Source organism: Erpetoichthys calabaricus, chromosome 1 (genome assembly GCF_900747795.2).
Source record: "Erpetoichthys calabaricus chromosome 1, fErpCal1.3, whole genome shotgun sequence".
Taxonomy (NCBI): Eukaryota; Metazoa; Chordata; class Cladistia; order Polypteriformes; family Polypteridae; genus Erpetoichthys; species Erpetoichthys calabaricus.
Genome location: NC_041394.2, coordinates 188605895 through 188625624, shown reverse-complemented (window position 1 = coordinate 188625624; position 19730 = coordinate 188605895). Strand labels below are relative to the sequence as shown.

Below are 19730 nucleotides of genomic sequence, written 5' to 3'. Positions count from 1 at the left end.
TGAACGTACAGAAAACATGCACTTATTGGTTATTTTAACAACATTGCCATTTTCATGGGAGAAACAAAAGTCCATTTTTAACATGCTTGCATCATTCAACTAACAAAGTGAGGATGTTGAAATTTGGGACTTCTAGCATTCGAACAGTGTGTGCAGTCAGTCTACTATTCTTTGTTCTCTGAGGATAAAGTCAATAAAACACAAGTAAACTATGCTGTTGTTAAAATTTTTAAAGCACACTGTTCAAACTGAAATATACACTAAATAGAGACAATGTTAGGGTGAAGAAGGCCCTTTTCCTAAAGTCTGCTTATGACAAGTGGCATAGCTTTAAGAAAAAAACAAGCTGCATTAAAAATAGGAAATTTACTGTATGCAAAATTCTATTAATTCTGACTGATCTATGTTCTTTGTAACAACAGAAACCATAAATATAGTACACTTCATTTTGGTTTGTTCACCTGAAAACTATCAGTATAAAACAATTTCCAACACAAACTGCCTAAGGGCACATATCTAAATGCAGTTTTATTAAGCTTGAGTCGGCTCACACTAAAGTCTCATAAGCAAAACCTCCTAATATTCTTTAGAATGCTTAATCTGCTATTTTGACAGTATACCGTGCTTACTACTGATATTTTATTCTTTTCAAAATGACTGACTGGAATGGTTTCAGATGCCATATATTAATTTATTACTGCATAAAACAGGTTGGGTACATGGTATCAAGAACACATATTTCTTCCAAGATGCCAACTTCCTCCTCAAGCACCGCTGCCAATCAAGAACAGGATATGAGAAAGCACTGTGGAAGACTGTGGCAGTGGAGGGAATTAAAGTAAGGAATGAGGTGATAATAAAGAGATAAGAAAAAATTATAAGAAAGCGAAGCAACGCTGTGAGCAAAAAATAGTTTCAAAAGTTAGTTGATGTTTGCAAGTAACAAGGTTCCACCAACAAAATGTAATTGTATAGTCAGGAAAAACAAAGAAACAACAAGAACAGAGTACAGACTCTTAATACTAAACAAGACTTTAGGGGGAAAAGGAGGACAAAAGTGACCTGATTACTAAAGAAAAACAATTTCATTAGACAATGTGAAGTTAGATCACTCAAGCAAATGAACTTAAGAAACTGCTGGCTGTTATCATGAATGGACACAAGGTTACAGTGGAATGCTGATTAAAGTAAAAGATTATATCATATATTCAGTGTTTATATTTAAACATGAAAACAAATGTCATTAACACTTTGGAAAATTTCTTTTTTATAAAAAGGAACGTTTTATCTAAAATAAAGGTTAATATTCATTACCTCACCAACATATTTCATATCTGTAGCAAAATTATTCCATGAGCCAATCCTTCTTGACAACTGACAACATGAAAACAAATCTTCAGTAGACATCAAATTTAATTCTGTTCCATCCCCTATTCTTTGTAGCTACCAGCACACATTGTAATGCTCATTTTTCAAGAAAACTCTAAGAGATCATCTGTTTTACAAAGCGCTATACATAAACTTCAAAAATGTGCTATCAAAACGATATATTTCATGTGTCTGTAAACCTGCGACATGCTTCTCCATCTGCCTGCAAAGACGGAAGAACTTGTGCGTCTCAGTCAGAAGCCCCACCTTGTGAACGTATAAGTTCCAGGAGGGTCAATTTGATGGCCAGATAGTCTAGTCAAGTAAAAAAAAAAGAAGAGCATTTTAGCTCTCAAACAGTGCCAACCATGATTTTCTATGTCTTATGGATTATGAGATGAGGTTATTTGAATATGAATGCTTCAATGTTTGCCATTGCATGTTATGTACTGGAATCACCAATTCGGAAATCAAAATAACTGACATTTATTTTCTTCAATTCAATCTCTACATTCTACAGGTTTTGATCTTTCAAAGAAGGTACAGCTTTTCTTTGTACCACCTACTGATCACAAGACTTAAAGGAACATGACCATGTTAACAAAATTCCACTTTGCCAGGCAAACAGAGAAAGACGCATCTTCACACATTAGGCATAAGTGTTTTGAGAAGAATGACATCTGCAAGAAAAAAAAATATCAAGACCAAGCCAAGTATCATTGAGTATTAAAACAGAGGATAGTGAAAGTAATAGATCTGATGGAGATCACTCATCTCTTGTATCTACGCCACTTTTTTGGGGGGACTGTGTGGGAGATACCATGCATAGTGTAGGGGAGTTCCTGCTTTCTTCCAATATAATAAAGATGAAAATGGGGAACGCATGCTTTATCATATTATATAGCGAGGTGAAAATGCATTGCCATTTAGTTCCAGTGCATTTTTTATTGTTTGTATATACATTATTATTTAATCAAAGTTCATAATAATATTGCAAACATATAACTGGATTTTGCACAACTGTTTATAATAAATGTTTATTTGTTCCCCACCCCCCTTTCAATCAAGCTAAATTTTCAGTTGTTTGTGCTATAATTTGAAATCACAATATAAGAATGTACATATATGTAGAATTATGATTTTCAGCAAGGCAAATTGGAGTTTGCATTTTTATTCTGCTATAATTTCTTCTCGCATCATAGTTCCTTCACCAGAGTTATAAATTCTGAAACAGCAATACTTGGCCTTCCTTTGGATATCTAGTATTTGTGCTTTGTGAAAAGCATGTTAAAAATAAAGGCATATATTTGAACACAGTAAAAGCTGAAAAAATAATCCTGTTTTTTTAACTTCTTGAAGACAATAAATGTTAGCTGGGTATATTTCAATACCATATTGAAATACAATATTTTTGCTGATACATTATGTACCACGTTTATGGTGTTTAGAAGCATATTCCAACATGCTAACATGGACAATATTCAAAGTGTATTTTTGGAAAAAAAATGTGATTGAATTTTGCTTCTTATTATACTGTCATTTATATACAACAAGGGGGCTCCGCCCCCTGCTCGCTTCGCTCACCTACCCCCAGCGTTTTGAACCCGTGCCCGCCGGGGCAGCCACGTGGGAGGATGACGTACGTTTAATACGGAGCGTTCGCCCGTGTCACTCTGGGGCCCCCCACTGTTAATACGGAGCTCCGTCTGTACTATTATGCGGTGCATTGTGGACCACTGTGGACCCCATAGTGTTTTCTGTTTCAGTTTGTATCTCGGTCAGTCGAGCTTTTGTTTTTGAAGCTGTTGAATTCCGGTCTTCATTATCTGTAACCTTCTGTCCATGTGTTTGGCCCCCTCGTTTAACCTGTTTAAGACGTTGTACTTTTCTTTCTACTCTGTCTTTCATTTCTGATCTCGCTTCATTCTGCTTTTGTTTTAATGACACCTGGTCCGCGGTGAACATATTTTCCCTTTTTCGAGTAATAATTTTCATTCTTTTGCGATACTGTGATGTTTATCGTACTGTTAATAATGCATCACTGTAATGTGATTCACCTATGTGGTATAGTTCGTGCCTGCTTCGCTTCCACAGTTTGAGACGTGCGCTGCATGCGTCTACATTCATTGTATCTGTCAATTTGGGCTCGTTTCTGTACCTGTGTTAGTCGAGCTTTTTGTTTTTGGAGCCGAGACAGTTTTTCTTCTGCGGTTTCAGAAGCGCGTTGTAGGCGCTTACGTTTATTGTTTTTTTTCATGCGGGCTCGTCTGTGTGGTTCCGTTACTCGACCCGTATCGTTTTGCAGCCGTGATTGTGAATTCATGACTGCTCTGTTCTTTGTCGTTAGTAATATGGATAAGTAATAAGGATGATCACACTCACTGTTAATATGGAGCGTTTTCTGTGGTTGTACGGTTAATAGTGCATCACTGTAATGAGATTCACCTATGATGTAAAGTCTCTACGTGTTCAGATGACGTATGTTTAATACGGAGCGTTCGTTTCTTCTTATTATTACCCATCAGGTGTTGCGTCTGTGTTATCAGTGTGTGTCCTGTTAATATCGTATCACTGTGGGGCGTGGGTCTGAATCCTCTTTTTTGTGTGCTATGGGCTTCGTGTGGCGCCTGCGTCTGACTCGTTTTTTTTTTGTGTGCTAATTTCTTAGGCGCGTTGCCTCATTTCTTACACTCTGGGGCGTGGGTCTGAATCCTCTTTTTTGTGTGCTATGGGCTTTGTGTGGAGCCTGCGTCTGTATGGGCTTTGTGTGGCGCCAGCGTCTAACTCCTTTTTTTTGTGTGCGTTAGTGGGCGCACCATATCTCGTGCGATTTCCGTTGGTTGGAGGGGGGCTTTGTGTGGCGCCTGCGCACAATGTTTTTTGCGTCCACGGGCATGTCCCTGCGTCCATATCCGGTTTACCATTCTCGTTTAGTAATATGGACATGTTTTCTCTATCTTTTGCACTTTTTCTGAAACACAAATATCTGGCCTTTGTTTTATTGTGCAGAACAGTTAAATCAAAGTAGCACAAAACGTTCATAACAGAGGCCGAGTTTAAAGAATAAACATTAACCCTTCCTTGTAATGCACTCATTTTAAAACTAAAAATGAAAACTGGAAACTGATGAATATAATCTAAATTTTCTGACAAAGAAAACCTTAAGTCAGTAAGTTTGCAAAAACTCCAGCAGGACTGCACATGTTCAGAAATTACCAATGCATATGAGATGTACATTATTATTCATAAACCTCTATAAACCTTGACTATGAAAGCAGCACAGGACTAAGTACTTTATAGCTCACACTGGGACTAAAAGTATCCAATATAATAATGTGAATACTGTAGGCACTATTTTAATAAATATTTTAAAATATGCAAAGATAGAATGCATTCAAATCATGTCTGAAAATTCACTGATGTGGTAAGTACACAAAATCTATAAAGGTTGCAAGCAAATTATAGCATTCACATTCATTTAAAATGTGATGCATTCTTATTCTATGATTAGTTGGGAGCCTTACTACAAACATTAGGACTGGGCTAATAAGGACTCACTTAGTTTGTTATTTACAATTAAAGTGGAATGAATTGAGTAAAGGGATTTTTTTTTTTTTTTTTTATATAAACTGCAATTGACCGACACATTTTGCCTACACAGTTATGATTACAGATATACCTTCTGTGAAAAAATTAGTAATACTAAATTATAGTATCAAAGGACTGAACTACAATACTTAATATATTTCTTGTTAGAGGGAAATAAACACACAGCAACACACAGTTAACTGAAAGTGATCATTACAGTGGTGCACCAAAAAAGCATGAAAAAAATAAAAGAAATTAAAACACAATATCCTGCTCCAACCCACTAAAAACAAGTACAGTTAGCCATCCGTATCCATGAGTTCCACATCTGCAGAGTCAACCAACTGCTAATCGGAAATATTCGGTTGCGGGGAGGTGTAATCAGAGCGTTGGAAAAGCAAAACTTAATTTTGCTGTGCACCAGCACTACACCAAATTCATGCAAATGAAGTGATGCCCTGTTGTAGCCTCCAGCCATCAAAGTTGAATAAAATGGCTCATAGGAGTAAACTTGCAGCTCCTATATTGGCAGCCGCTGAGCTACTTCACTGCTCTTCAGTTGGCTAACTCAGCTCTCACAAAGCACCCTTGATCTACTTTTTAGCTCGATCAACCCCATTTTCTGTCAATCACCACTTCTATGAAAGGAAAGCTCTTTCTTGCTCACATATCCTATTTCAGCTTCTGAACACTAACAATTACCAAGGTGGGAAATGGTTTCCATCTTTACACTTCCTGCAGTACTACAGCTCTTAAACAAAATACAAAAGGCCTACACATATTTTGGACAATAAAGACGCTCAAAAAAAGAAGACTAAACAATCACTAACCAAAAAGTTAAACTGAAAAGAACTGACTTCTTTAAGCCGTTGATCACCCCCAAGCCAATCAAAGTGGGTTCAACCAACTGCCCGCAGACCCCTGGCCTGGGCACCAACTTTTATCTTAGGCAAGGTTATTTATATATGCACACTCAAAAAACTATGTAGGCTAGAATTGGCTTGGATACATACAGACTACCTATAGGTAATCAGTACACTGTATATTAAATACTAAAGTTTCAACTGACAAAACAGTTGTCATTGACAGGAACGCGCACACAAAGTGGCAATCACGGCACAATGTTCCTTTAAAAAAAAAAAAAAAAAAAGTCGTTCAGTTGTCAGTCCCAAAAGTAACATGCTAGAAGTCCTTTGGCTCCTAAAAAGCAAGTTAGCAATCCTTCAATAGCATAAAGTGTTTTCTTTCAAGTAAAAACCTTAGATTATATGAAAAGTAGCATGTCACTTTTGGAAGTCATTGCTCCTTAAACAATACATATATATGTACAGTATAACAACTATTCGCATAGCATTTACTTTGTGTTAAGTATTGTAAGTAATCTAAAGAGGATTCAAAGTATATGGGAGGATGGGTGTAGATTATATGCAAATACAATGCCATTTAATATAAGGAACCTGGGAGGTCCTTGAACCAATCCCCCATAGATACAGAATGGCATATATTTTGAACAAAACACAACTCGCACAACATTTTCTGATGCTTCTCTCTCTTTGAATTCACATGGGAGCTCCTTCTGACACAACTTCTAGATGTGGAGCAACCACCACCTTTTATGTCATCCACTTACTCTGAGTATCTGACAGGCTGCGCATAGAAAAGATAATGTCCTGGAGTCAAGGCAGGAAAATGATCCCCAGTCACACATGCATGACACCTTCTTTTTTCCATCTCCACAATTATACCACCATATAATGTGCTATGTCAGACGGCAATGGAATGCTCACAACAAACCACACGCATCTCTTTTGCTGCAAGTAATAAAGGCAACTTCCTGATGTGCTATACCACAGTAAAAAAAAAAAAAATAATAAACGAAAATTTCTACTGGTTGAAAATCTTCTACCAGTTTACCTCACCCCACTACCATGGTTATGAAGAAATAACTTCTACTTGAAAAATACAGACCTTATCCTTTAGAGACACAAATTACCTTTTGCATCCACAGAGAAAAAGTAAATAGACGAGATAGCTTACACCTAACAATCAAACCTCTAAGTTTAACTTTGGTGCTAAAATAATAAAAGTGGGTATTTAGTATAAATACATTTCTTATCAGTTACTGATTCTAAAAACATTTCCTCTGTCTAAGCAGAAAGTATCCAGAAGATAAATATCATATTTTAAAATTCTTTGACAAGAAAACCAGAATATTCTCTGATGCAGGCTTCAGGGCTGACCCCTAGCAGAGACAGATATTTTTTGGTTAAGAGGATGGGTAATGAACTCATGATACATACCTTAAAAACGATTAATCTTTTTCTAAACAAAAAATGTGTTCAATCTGAACTTCTTTCAAACATTTAAACAGTTACTTATATAGCTTCCATATCTCTTTAACAATGGCAAAAAGGAATATATATATTTCCCCATTTTTGAAGTTAAACTATCATTATTTTGACTGCACAGTATTGCCTGTAATTAGTTGCGATGCCAGAATAAGATGTATACTAAAAATTTTTTAGAGCTGTTTCAAAACAATATGCTGTAATCAAAGAATTATTGTTGTTCCCATGGTGTGAGCATGTGGCAGTTTTGTGTCACATCAAAATCTGGGAATTTGCCTTTACCAGGGCAGATGTACAGTCCATTGATCTCAAACTTCTGTGAAAATTACAAGCAGCTTTGCCCCATTCTTATACTGTAGCTGTAAACCAAGTCAAACTGCCAAGTACGAATTACTTTAAACAGCCCCTCCATTTGTAAGCTACACAATATGCCTTTACCATGCATGTTAAGTTCAAAGTGTCCACAGTAAGGGGATGGAAATCAGCAAAAAATATGTAAGAAAACATTTGTTTGCAAAATCTGGGTAATTTTCAAGGCACAACTGGGGTTCAGTACAGAAGTTTTAAGGAACCCAGATGGATCAATATTTTAACCCTCACAACATCTTCTAATCAAATTTGACCCGTTTTTGGGTTTGAAATCAGTAAAAGCACCCTAAATTAAATCTCAATAGTTTTCCTACACTTCAGGATTATCAAAAAGTAAAAAAAAAAAACAGTTAAACGTTTCATAATTTGTACAGCTTCCAAAATGTTTTTACCTTCCCATGTCCTTTGGGTCAGTTTTGACCTTCCATTGACTTTCATGCATTTTTAGCTACAGTTATAAGAGTCTGTTCAGAAACATTTAAAACCTCCAATATGTTTTTTTTTCAGTTCAAAATGTAAAGGCTTTTAGCAAAGTGCACTAACTACATAACTATTAAAAACTTTCACTTTTCATTTATCACATTTCTGTACAGCTGCTACACATTTTGAACACTGTTTGATTCACCATATATTTTAGGGGATTTTATTCATTTAGTGAGGTTTCTTTGTTTACAACCCATACATCCTAAATAGCATCTTTTCTGCTCAGAAATATGAATGGTTTTATTAAAATGAACTTATACAAACAATGCATATGTTTGGAAATTGTTTTGCTTTTAGTATGTTCTTTGGGTCAGTTTTAATCCACTATTGACTTTAATGGATTTCTGCTGCTTTTAAGATGCTTTGTTCATTTGCAATCCATAAAAGCATTCCATGTGTCATTTGCTCTAAATGTTAGGATCATCTGTACTACAGGTTATGTTGGTCAATCAATATAAAATAGGATTGACGTCAATGGCACCTGAAAGGAGCTGTCTGAATTGGGTCAAAAAAGACACAGAAGAAAAATCATTGAGTTAGAACTTAAAGTTGTGAGTGGTTAATATGAAAATGAGGACATGTCCAGGGAAAAGGAGATATCTGGTCACCCTACATATCACACTCCCTTACACAATGGCAATGAAGAGAAGAGGACTGGGGGTTGGTAGCATCATGCTGTGGGCTGCTTGTTGATTTATTTTGGTGGTCGATGAGAATGTGATGGACAAGGAAAAGAGGAAGACGAGGAAACGTAAAGTCGTTGCCAGATTTTTCATGTTTTCTGTCTCTTTCTCAAATACTGCAGTTAGAGGATTAGATAGACTAGAACTTGAGAGGGCCCAGATGCGTTGATTCACTGCTGTTTCAATGCTGGTCTGTTTCTCTTCTCATACCATTCTTTCATGTAGTTGTCTACAGTGGTAAATAGGAAATGTCACATTAACTCTTGTAACCGTGAACATGCTTAAAATTCAAAAGACTGTATTAAACTTTAATTACTATATCAGCATGTGTGCTGTACTTCCTTCCTCAGCTTTTCCTAAGCAACTGCACTGCAAATGTTCATGTTGTTAAAACCAGGTATTGGAAATGTTAAGTGAGCATGCAGTCCATAAAATGATACTGACATGAGCGATTTGGTCCTCTGGTAATAATTACTTTACCCCACCTCCTGCTGTAAAACTAATCCCATCCGAAATACGGCTTAAGACTAAATATTTCTCCAGAATTGTGGGTTCTATTCAATAAGGGCATGCACAAAAAGGCGACCTTCAAAAGGGCGACCTCAATTGGGCGCGGAGAATAAAGGCGCACGTAAATAAAGGCGACCTTCAAAAGGGCGACCTCAATTGAGTGCCAAATAAAGGCGCCCGTAAATATAGGCGAGCTTCAAAAGGGCGACCTCAATTGAGCGCCGAATAAATGCGCGCGCAAATAAAGGAGCGGTTCAAAAAGGTGACCTCAATTGAGCACGGCAAATAAAGGCATTCGTAGATAATTTAGTTGAAATGGTTCTGAAATATGTGAAGAGCAACAAAGGTGCAGATCTACTCGTAGTCGAAGGCTATACATTCAGAATTTTGAAAACAACGAAATATGTTCAGTCATTGCTGTCAAGATAAGTAATTGTTAAACACTTCCTTATATGAAAGTTGATGTTAACTTCTTGTAATTGAGGGATGATCCCTAACTCGCCCTTGAGACGTGGTGGTTGTAAGAAAGATGGCTGACCTGTAAATGAAACACTAGAGTATTTCATTAGTAAAGACTTTATTTAAATAAATCTTTCTGTGTTACTTTCAACTGTATTAAAGTCAAATATAGAGAGCTTTAGAAATAGTTCGTTAGAAGTAGTTCGTTAGAAGTTCATGCATTAATTAATTGGATGTTTTAATATTGTTGCTTTCACCTTTTTATACATTCAATCATTGCCTTTATCTAATAAATTTTCTGTAATAATTTTGTTGCGTTTGCCTTTATTCGCTGCGGCCAATTGACGTCACCCTTTTGAAGCACTCCTTTATTTATGCGCGCAGTTCGCCCTTTTGAAGCTCGCCTTTATTTACGCGCGCCTTTATTCGGCGCTCAATTGAGGTCGCCCTTTTGAAGATCTCTTTTATTTATGTGCGCTTTTATTCGCCGCGCCCAATTGAGGTCACCCTTTTGAAGGTCGACTTTTTGTGCGCGCCCTTATTGACGGATACCAGAATTGCGACACATGGGATAATATCACCTAATTGATTTTCAAAGATGGGTTGACAGCAGGAAAATTCACACAGAATATTTTTTGCTATGACTGTGCAACAAGTCAAACTGAAATGTGGAGGAATACACTAATATAATAACTTGCAATCATAGTGGCAATCTACAGCACCATATTCAGAATTCAGCAATCTGGCTATGAGCGTGCTTTCTCTCCCTGTTACTCAGGTCAATGTTGGGCATGCCTTTTCATGCCTCAGATAGGATGTATCACCTTTGCACCATAATTTAAAGGAATTTTCATTTATTCCTCTAAACAAGCAGTTTGGCAAACTTTGCTTTTTCAGTCACAAAATAAAAAGTTAATAAAAGTTAATGTGTCGTTAGTAGGCTATAAACACACTTATTTTAACTTATTGCCTTTTTGTATAATAATGATGCTTAATATTTTTTCTGCAATTGACAATGAAGTTTGACTACAGTATTAAAGCAGTGATTGTTGGATATTAGGCTACTAAAATTTGCTTGTGCAAGATAATGTGTGACACATTTCTGATGCATGCAATAAATTATTTTTTCTTGGTTTTATGTTTCTACTGTGGTTTTCAAGCTGTAGTCACACTAAGTCATACTGTAAGTAGCAAGCTAAGACATGTAGGCTACCACATTCAACTACAGCCTATCTTTTGCCTTTTTTAATGATTTATTTTTGTTTGATAATGCAGGTATGCTAGCCAGTTACAATTTTTAGACCAGAATCCTTTTGCTTAAAATCTTTTGATTGTGTTATTTATTTTTATTTGTCCATATTACAATCATCTTTTTTTTTTTTTAGATACAGATTGCTGTAATTAAACCTGCTTAAGAAATGTTTCTGATTCAACACAAGCTTAATAATGTAGGTTTTCCCCATAAGCAATGTAGCTAATTATCAGATGTAAAGAATATTATTAGCCATTCATTTATTTCGTTCTAACAGGTTACTAACTAGAGGAGGAGGGTTAAATGTTGGAGGATGTATATAAAAAAAATACCACTTTTGTTTACAACAAAACAAAATTAAAATGGAATTATTTCTAATCCCTAGTTAAAACTCTAAACTTTAACTCAAGAAAACAGATTATATACAGAAACAAAGAAAAAAAATTCTAAAGACTCTCACTACTAGCACACTTCGGACACTGGGTGTAAATCACAGTAGGAGTTTACAATTTATACTATTTAAGGTTTCTTTATTTAGTCATGTTTACACAAGAAAAGATGAAATTTGCTTTCTCAGTTGCATCGAATAACAGACAGAATGAAATAAAACAAACAAATAGAAACATGACAGGTTAAGGTAAGGCAGTTAGATAATGCATGTTTACACCAAAAAAAAAAAACGGTTACAGGATATAAATCAAAATCCTAATCATTATCTTCGATATTTCTTATTGAAAATTCATATGGCACAAGGAAGAAAGGAATTTCTAGAGCTATTTGTGTGGGTTTTCAAAGCGACTATCCTTCCTGATTTACTGAAGTTTAGTTCTACACAAGGGGGCTCCGCCCCCTGCTCGCTTCGCTCGCCTACCCCCGGCGTTGGGTATCCTGAAATACATTAGTCGAGCTTGTTCGTTTTGGAGCCGTGCCCGCTTTGCCCGCGGCATTTCAGACACGCGTTGTAGGCGCCTGCGTTCACTGATTTTATCCAGGCGGGCTCGTGTTTGTATATCCGTCAGTCGAGCTCATACGTTTTGAACCCGTGCCTGCTGTGCTTCCGCAGTTTCAGACGCGCGTTGTAGGCGCCTGCGTTCATCGATCTTATCCAGGTGGGCTCGTGTTTGTATCGTTGAGCTGTATTGTGTTTGAATTTGGTGTAAAGCGTTCAGCGGTTTGTACAATCCCAAGCAGCACATTATTCCTAACTTCACTCCACAGTAGTGCCACTCACAATATGGCGGTGACGCCTGCGCCTTCACTCCGTACCATCTTTGTGGACCTGTGAGGCCTCCGTAGCCTCTTCTGTTTGAATCTGGGCTGCAACGCAGAATCCTCTTTTTTGTGTGGATGTGTCTGTAGTCGTTAGCTATGGGCGCGTTGTTGCTTCATTTCTCATTCACGTCAGTTGAGCTCTTTCGTTTTTGGGCTGTGACTCCTTCGTGCGCAGTGGATACGACTTCGCTTGCGGTTTATGAGACGTGCGTTGTACACGCCTGCGCAGTACGTCTCATGGTCCCATCGCCGTGTAGCTGCGTCCATGCCATCCGGTTTACCATTCTCGGTTAGTAATATGGATGTAATGGATGTCTGTCATCAGTTGAGATGATTTCCAGTTTCTTTAACATTGCCCTCTGACACACACTAGTCAAATCATCTACATCAGTCCCAATAACTTTAGCTGCATACTTCATAATCTGCTGGAGCTTTTTTGAGTTTTGGTTTGTCAGACTATTAAACCAGGCAATGAAACTGAATGTGATCACAGACTGGATCAGACTGTGATAAAAGGACAATATGAGGTCCTTGTCTACTTTAAATAGTTTGAGTTTATGGAGGAGAAATAAGCGCTGGTTGCATTTAGAGAATATTTTTTTGTATTAATATTCTAGTTAAGACTGTTATCTAGATAAGTTCCTAAGTATTTATATTCGGTCCCTATTTCTACCTCCTCCCCCCAAAACTACAATGGGTGAACATACAGATTTCTCTCTTAAAATCAAATATCATTTCTTTGGTCTTTTTTACATTTAGAGCGAGAGAGTTTTTATTGCACCAGTTTACCATACAGTCCACTTGATTTAGATAGTGGCTTACATCCTCCCCAGATATGCGTCCTACAAGCATGGTGTCATCAGCATACTAATAATAGTATGGAGCAGTGGTCAATGTTATGTCTCAGGTCACTTGTGTACAGAGTAAGCAGTAATGGTGATAAGACACACCCCTGCGGACTTCCTGTGTTTGAATGAAGTGAATGAATGACTATTGAAAAAGTGTCCTGTACTTTAACTGTCTGTGAACAATTTAAAAGTCCTGAATCCAAAGTATAATAAATGGGTTTACATTCATACCGTTCGATTTCCCAATCAGTATATGAGGCTGTATGCTATTGAACGCTAAAGAAAAATCCAAAAATAGTGCTCTGACATATGAACCAGGCTGATCAAGAAAGGTTTAGATTTGATGTAAGATAACAAGCAAAGCATCTTCCACAATTCTGTTTGCACAGTAAGCAAATTGATTGTTGTCTTGAAAGGACTTTGTCTCTGTCATTAAAATGTTTTTCACCAAATGTTCAAAGCATTTCTTTTGAATAGAGGTAAGTGCCACTGGTCTGAAGTCATTTAAACAGCTTGGCCTAGAAACCTTAGATACAGGGATAATGATTGATTGTTTCCACAGATTAGGTATAATACCACAGGTCAGAGACCAGTTAAAAAGCAAATGAAAAACTAGAGAGCTGCTTACTGCAAGACTTTAAGAGCCGGCATGATATGCTGTCTGGTCCCACTGCACTGTTTGTTTTGGCCTGCCACAAGCCTTTCTCCACTTCAGTAACCTGAACCCCATCACAGCAGAATTTCTGGTGTTTTTATAAAGCATCTCCTTTATTTCTGTATTTTAGGTGCTGAAATCACTTGTTTCAAATCTGGCAAAAAAATTATTCAGTTCATCTGCTAAAAGCTTGTGGTCTTTGTCAGCTGGAAAATGCACACTCTTTCTAGAGCCCAGTCCTGTAATTGTTTTAGTCCCTTCCAGACCTGCTTTGGATTGTTATCATTATACCACCTCTTGATTTTTTCCCCATACATCTTTTTATTTTGTTTAATTAACCTGTTGATCCTTTGCTGTAAAATTCTTATTTTCTTGATGTGCATGTTGCTTTTCCAATAGTAATGCTTTAACCTCTTTAGTGATCCATGGCTTACTGTTTGGGTACACCTTGACAGTTTTTTCCTTAATGATCATAGACTCACAGAATTTCATATATTCACTGAGAGTGTAAGTTAAGTGGCCTCATTCAGTAACTGTGATGATATCAGCATATCCCAATTTGTACAGGAGAAGCATTCCTGCAGTTCCTCTACACTGTCCTTGCACCAGTTTTGTGTTATTTGTATGGCTGGTTTTTCTTGTTTCAGTTTATTTACACAAAACTAAACCGGTAGTAGTTAATTTTTTTTATTTTATGTCCCTATTTAACAGAATTTTATTGCTACTTTAATTAAAAATGTATCCTAACATTTTAACTGAAAAAATGAAAAAGATGCTGCATGCCAGGTGTTAAAAAAAAAAAAAAAAAAAAAAACCCAAAGTTTTACTTGTAACTACAATGAAGCTGTTGAGCATTTACGCATTAGTCAACAATTGGCCCAAGCAATGCAGTGCAGTGATAATGCAGTTATCAGTATGGTGTGTCATTGGGCCATTAGTGAGAACAAAAGGACACAGACACCACTGGGCTGTGTCAAAAGGACACAGACACCACTGGGCTGTGTCAGTGATGGTAATACGTGAAAAACGTATATTACCATTAGAAGCATCAAGATCACAAAAACGTCATTAACACATTTTACCATTATTAATGGAAACAATACAATATGGAACTGTCCTAGATTACACTATATAGTATTATGACCCCTTTTCATATATTTATGTTCCTTGTGAATCCCACCATTAAGTTAAACAATATTTAATAATCACTTCCCATCTATCATTTATTTCCCACACTAAATTAATTGAAGGCATCTTCCTTAACATTTTAAACGTTTACAAAAGAAAAAGGTCAAAACAGGATTCTTCCACAAATGCAGGTTTCCAAAAACTATGGCAGCCATGATTAACTGATGTAAGTAACTAATCGCTCAAAAATTAAAATCAAACTGTACTTTCTTAATCGACTAATTGCCTCTGTCACTCCCCCACATTATGTGCCAGCATGCCACAATTCTCTGTACTTTTTCTGAGTAGGCAAATCATGGCAGCAGCTGCACCACATTCAGGAAGAAGGAACCTCAGGTTCCCTCGGATGAAATGCTCCTCAGTGTTGGAACATTTCACCTGAAAATCTGGAAAAATCGTTGTTCATTGCGTAAAAAACTTGGTGTTCCACAAAAACACATTCAATACATGAACACCTGATGAGGAAGTACCCTTGAAGTATTAGCACAAAACAGCAATATCATAAGTAAGCCATTTACACTTAGCTGTTCAACAACAGTTTTGTTTGTGTTGCGAAGCTACTTAACCTGAGAAAATTATGCTACTGACGAACATTAGAATGAAACTAATGCCACAGTATTTCTACGGACAAAATAGATAAATTGTCATTTAAATGCACTTGTCAGTTGCCACAATTACCACTCATGAGTGCACGCAAGTAAAAATATTTCAGCACAGAGGCAACCTAAATAGCAGATATGATAGACTAGTATGTTAAATGTGCATGCTAGCTTTATTTCAGACAGAGTTGTATTTTTACCCTTTATCAGATATTTACGCCAGGGCTAGCATCTTGAAACTCTTTAGCTGTCACTTTATAGATCTAATGCAGAATAACTTATTAGTGGTTGTCAAAATTTAACATCAATGACATCAAATATAAACACTTCATAAGTCAACTTTCTAAAATTATTTTTAGGTATTTTCTCCAAAAGAACCTATCAGTCTGATTCAAGAAGATTTTTTTTTTTTTTTTTTTAATCTAGCACAGTTGACAAGCTGATCCAAAATGAAAAACTGTTTGCAACACAGCAACACATTGCTGTCCCCCAGCTGGGGGGGCTGCTCCTAGGAAGTTGGCTATTATTGAAAAGAAACACAACTTCTACTGCAGTTCAGTCAAATGCACAGACATTGCAGCTCAGCAAATTCCTGTTTTTAACAATAAAAAGATATGCACGTCTTAAGTAAAATGGTTCTGGGCTCTTTTTACATTCTCCCAAGTCACTGCAATTAGACTGATGAACATGTCTCTAGAAAGGAGCGCCTTGGACATGCAAAATACAAGTTATACTGAAGGCCGCCTATGCTGTGTTTTTCTCCCAATTTTTCACTTCGCCTCCTATATCTAAAATAAAGAGTAATGTTTTTAAGCAGAACTGTTCTGAGTGAACTTGTGTGTGCTGCACAAAACCTTTTGCACAGTATTTTTGATGTCTTATTAATACGCACTTATGTGGGAAACTACAGATTAAGATAGCTTTTAAAAGCAACCAAAGAAAGTGAAAAATTCTAAACAAACATCAATAATTTAAAAATTTACTTATGTACTGTCAGCCCTTGCTCAGGAACATTTTTATAAATAATAAATAACAATATTTAAATGTATGATGGCAATAAATAGCAACAGAATTTTTTTTAATGCTTACTGTATAGTCTTTAACACTTCAGAACAGAGAGTAAAGCTCTACCAAAATCAGCATTGGCTGTAATTTTTTTTTTTTTTACTACAATCTTCTTTTCAAGGGATCAGTTGTTTGTCTATTGCAATATTTGGCATGGTAATATTTATACTTTACAAACATTATTAAGCCACAGATTTTCATGTCTATGAATAACATCTCAATTTAAGATGGACTTCTATAAAATAAATGTGAAATGAGTCTCAGTGGTTTCATTGTTACACTGATGTCTAAAATAACTCACACCTAATTAATTGATTGCTGATGACAATTTATCAAAAATATTTTTTACTTTTAGCTTTTTTGACTTAAATATTTTATTGTTAACTGTGCTGTCTTATTTGTCTTTTTGTTGCGAGTTATTTAGGTTGTGTTTTTTCATATCCTGATGTTTCCAAGCTTTTAAATATAAAGTCATTCAATACTTAAATACTTCACACATTCATACACCTAAATGAATTAACTGGACAGAATTAGTCTTTATTAACCAATGAATCGTTAAAATAGACAATAGATAAAATGTTTACAAAATAATAATTTATTATACAGTCATATGAAAAAGTTTGGGAACCCTCCTTAATTCTTTGGATTTTTGTTTATCATTGTCTGAGCTTTCAAAATAGCAACGTCCTTTTAATATATGACATGCCTTAATGGAAACAGTAGCATTTCAGCAGTGACATTAAGTTTATTGTATTAACAGAAAATGTGCATCATAACAAAATTAGACAGGTGCATAACTTTGGGCACCCCTAAGAGTTATGACATCAATACTAAGTTGAGCCTCCTTTTGCAAATATAACTCTAGACGCCTCCTATAGCCTTTGATGAGTGTCTGGATTCTGGATGGAGGTATTTTTGACCATTCTTCCATACAAAATCTCTCCAGTTCAGTTAAATGTGATGGTTGCCGAGCATGGACAGCCTGCTTCAAATCATCCCATAGATTTTCAATGATATTCAAGTCAGGGGACTGTGACGGCCATTCCAGAACATTGTACTTCTCCCTCTGCATGAATGCCTTTGTAGATTTCGAACTGTGTTTTGGGTCATTGTCTTGTTGGAATATCCAGCCCATGTGTAACTTCAACTTTGTGACTGATGCTTGAACATCATCATCCTGAAGAATTTGTTGATATTGGGTTGAATTCATCCGACCCTCAACTTTAACAAGGGCCCCAGTCCCTGAACAAGCCACACAGCATGATGGAACCTCCACCAAATTTGACAGTAGGTAGTAGGTGTTTTTCTTGGAATGCGGTGTTCTTCTTCCGCCATGCAAAGTACTTTGTTATGACCAAATAACTGAATTTTTGTCTCATCAGTCCAAAGCACTTTGTTCCAAAATGAATCTGGCTTGTCTAAATGAGCATTTGCATACAACAAGCTACTCTGTTTGTGGCGTGAGTGCAGAAAGGGCTTCCTTCTCATCACCCTGCCATACAGATGTTCTTTGTGTAAATTGCGCTGAACTGTAGAACGATGTACAGATACACCATCTGCAGCAAGATGTTCTTGCAGGTCCTTGGATGTGACCTGTGGGTTGTCTGTAACCATTCTCACAATCCTGCGCAAATGCTGCTCCTGTATTTTTCTTGGCCTGCCAGACCTGGGTTTAACAACAACTGTGCCTGTGGCCTTCAATTTTCTGATTAAATTCCTTACAGTTGAAACTGACAGCTTAAAACTCTGATAGCTTTTTGTAGCCTTCCTCTAAACCATGATACTGAACAATCTTTGTTTTCAGGTCTTTTGAGAGTTGCTTTGAGGATCCCATGCTGTCACTCTTCAGGGGAGAGTCAAAGGGAAGCACAACTTGTAATTGACCACCTTAAATACCTTTTCTCATGATTGGACACACCTGTCTATGAAGTTCAAGGCTTAACGAGCTAATCCTACCAATTTGGTGTTGCAAGTAATCAGTATTGAGCAGTTACATGCATTCAAATCAGCAACATTACAAGGGGACCCAAATGTTTGCACACCCAGTTTTTCACATTTGATTTAATTTCATACAACTAAATACTGCTTCACTAAAAATGTTTGTTTGGAAAACACCCCAGTACTCAGATGTTCCTAGGAAATGAAAGACATGCCAATGTTATCTTTTTTGTTGAAAATAGTGTTAATTATTATGAAAGCTGAGAGGGGATCCCAAACTTTTTCATATGACTGTAATATTTACAAAGATATTACTTATAAAATTCCTTTCATGTTTATCATTTTGGTAACAACTACATTCAGATACACAAAAATAATTTTCTTCAGACACAGGTGTACATCATATACAGACAAACATATAGAATACACATCTATTCACAGGAAATTCTGCAGAAATTTATTCTATACGCTTTTTTTTTATTTGAAGTGTAAAATACCTTTATACGTTTGTCATTATAATCTCATTGTTGATTTGTTTCCTACCTTCTGCTCCTCTTCCATCAAGGTGGTTTTCTTTATCTGGTATAACTATACAACTATAACAAAACAGCCACCTGGAAGTAAAAATGAGTAAATGTTCTTAAACAGGAACTTAAAGTGAGGTACTAATTTTTTTTAATAGCCCAGGTGGGTGTTTTAATATGCAACCTAAAATGTACAGTTATACAGACTAAATAAAAAAAAACTAACCCTGCATGATAACAAATCTAATAATATATATCCCTAAAACTCTTACATACCTCAGGATAATTAAAAAAAAAAAAAAAAAGTGGAGGTGACTACATCTTTTAATCCAATAGTAATGAATATCATATTTCCTGTTTCCTGGAAAAGACCTGGGTTCGCTTCCTGGGTCCTCCCTGTGTGGAGTTTGCATGTTCTCCCCGTGTCTGTGTGGGTTTCCTCCGGGTGCTCTGGTTTCCTCCCACAGTCCAAAGAGATGCAGGTTAGGTGCATTGGCAATCCTAAATCGTCCCTAGTGTGTGCTTGGTGTGTGGGTGTGTGTGCCCTGCGGTGGGCTGGCACCATGCCCGGGATTTGTTCC

At 36.6% G+C, this 19730-nt stretch overlaps 1 protein-coding gene across 10 annotated transcripts in view; it reads right to left on the bottom strand.

The window, feature by feature from the left end:
* Nucleotides 1–19730, bottom strand: part of mical3a (microtubule associated monooxygenase, calponin and LIM domain containing 3a) — a 431263-nt gene that overhangs the window by 241249 nt on the left and 170284 nt on the right. For all 10 annotated transcript variants that reach the window (XM_051922884.1, XM_051922886.1, XM_051922891.1 and 7 more), the window contains exon 3: nt 19169–19239. The gene's annotated coding sequence lies outside the window, so the exon portion shown is untranslated. The remainder of the gene's footprint in view (nt 1–19168; nt 19240–19730) is intronic.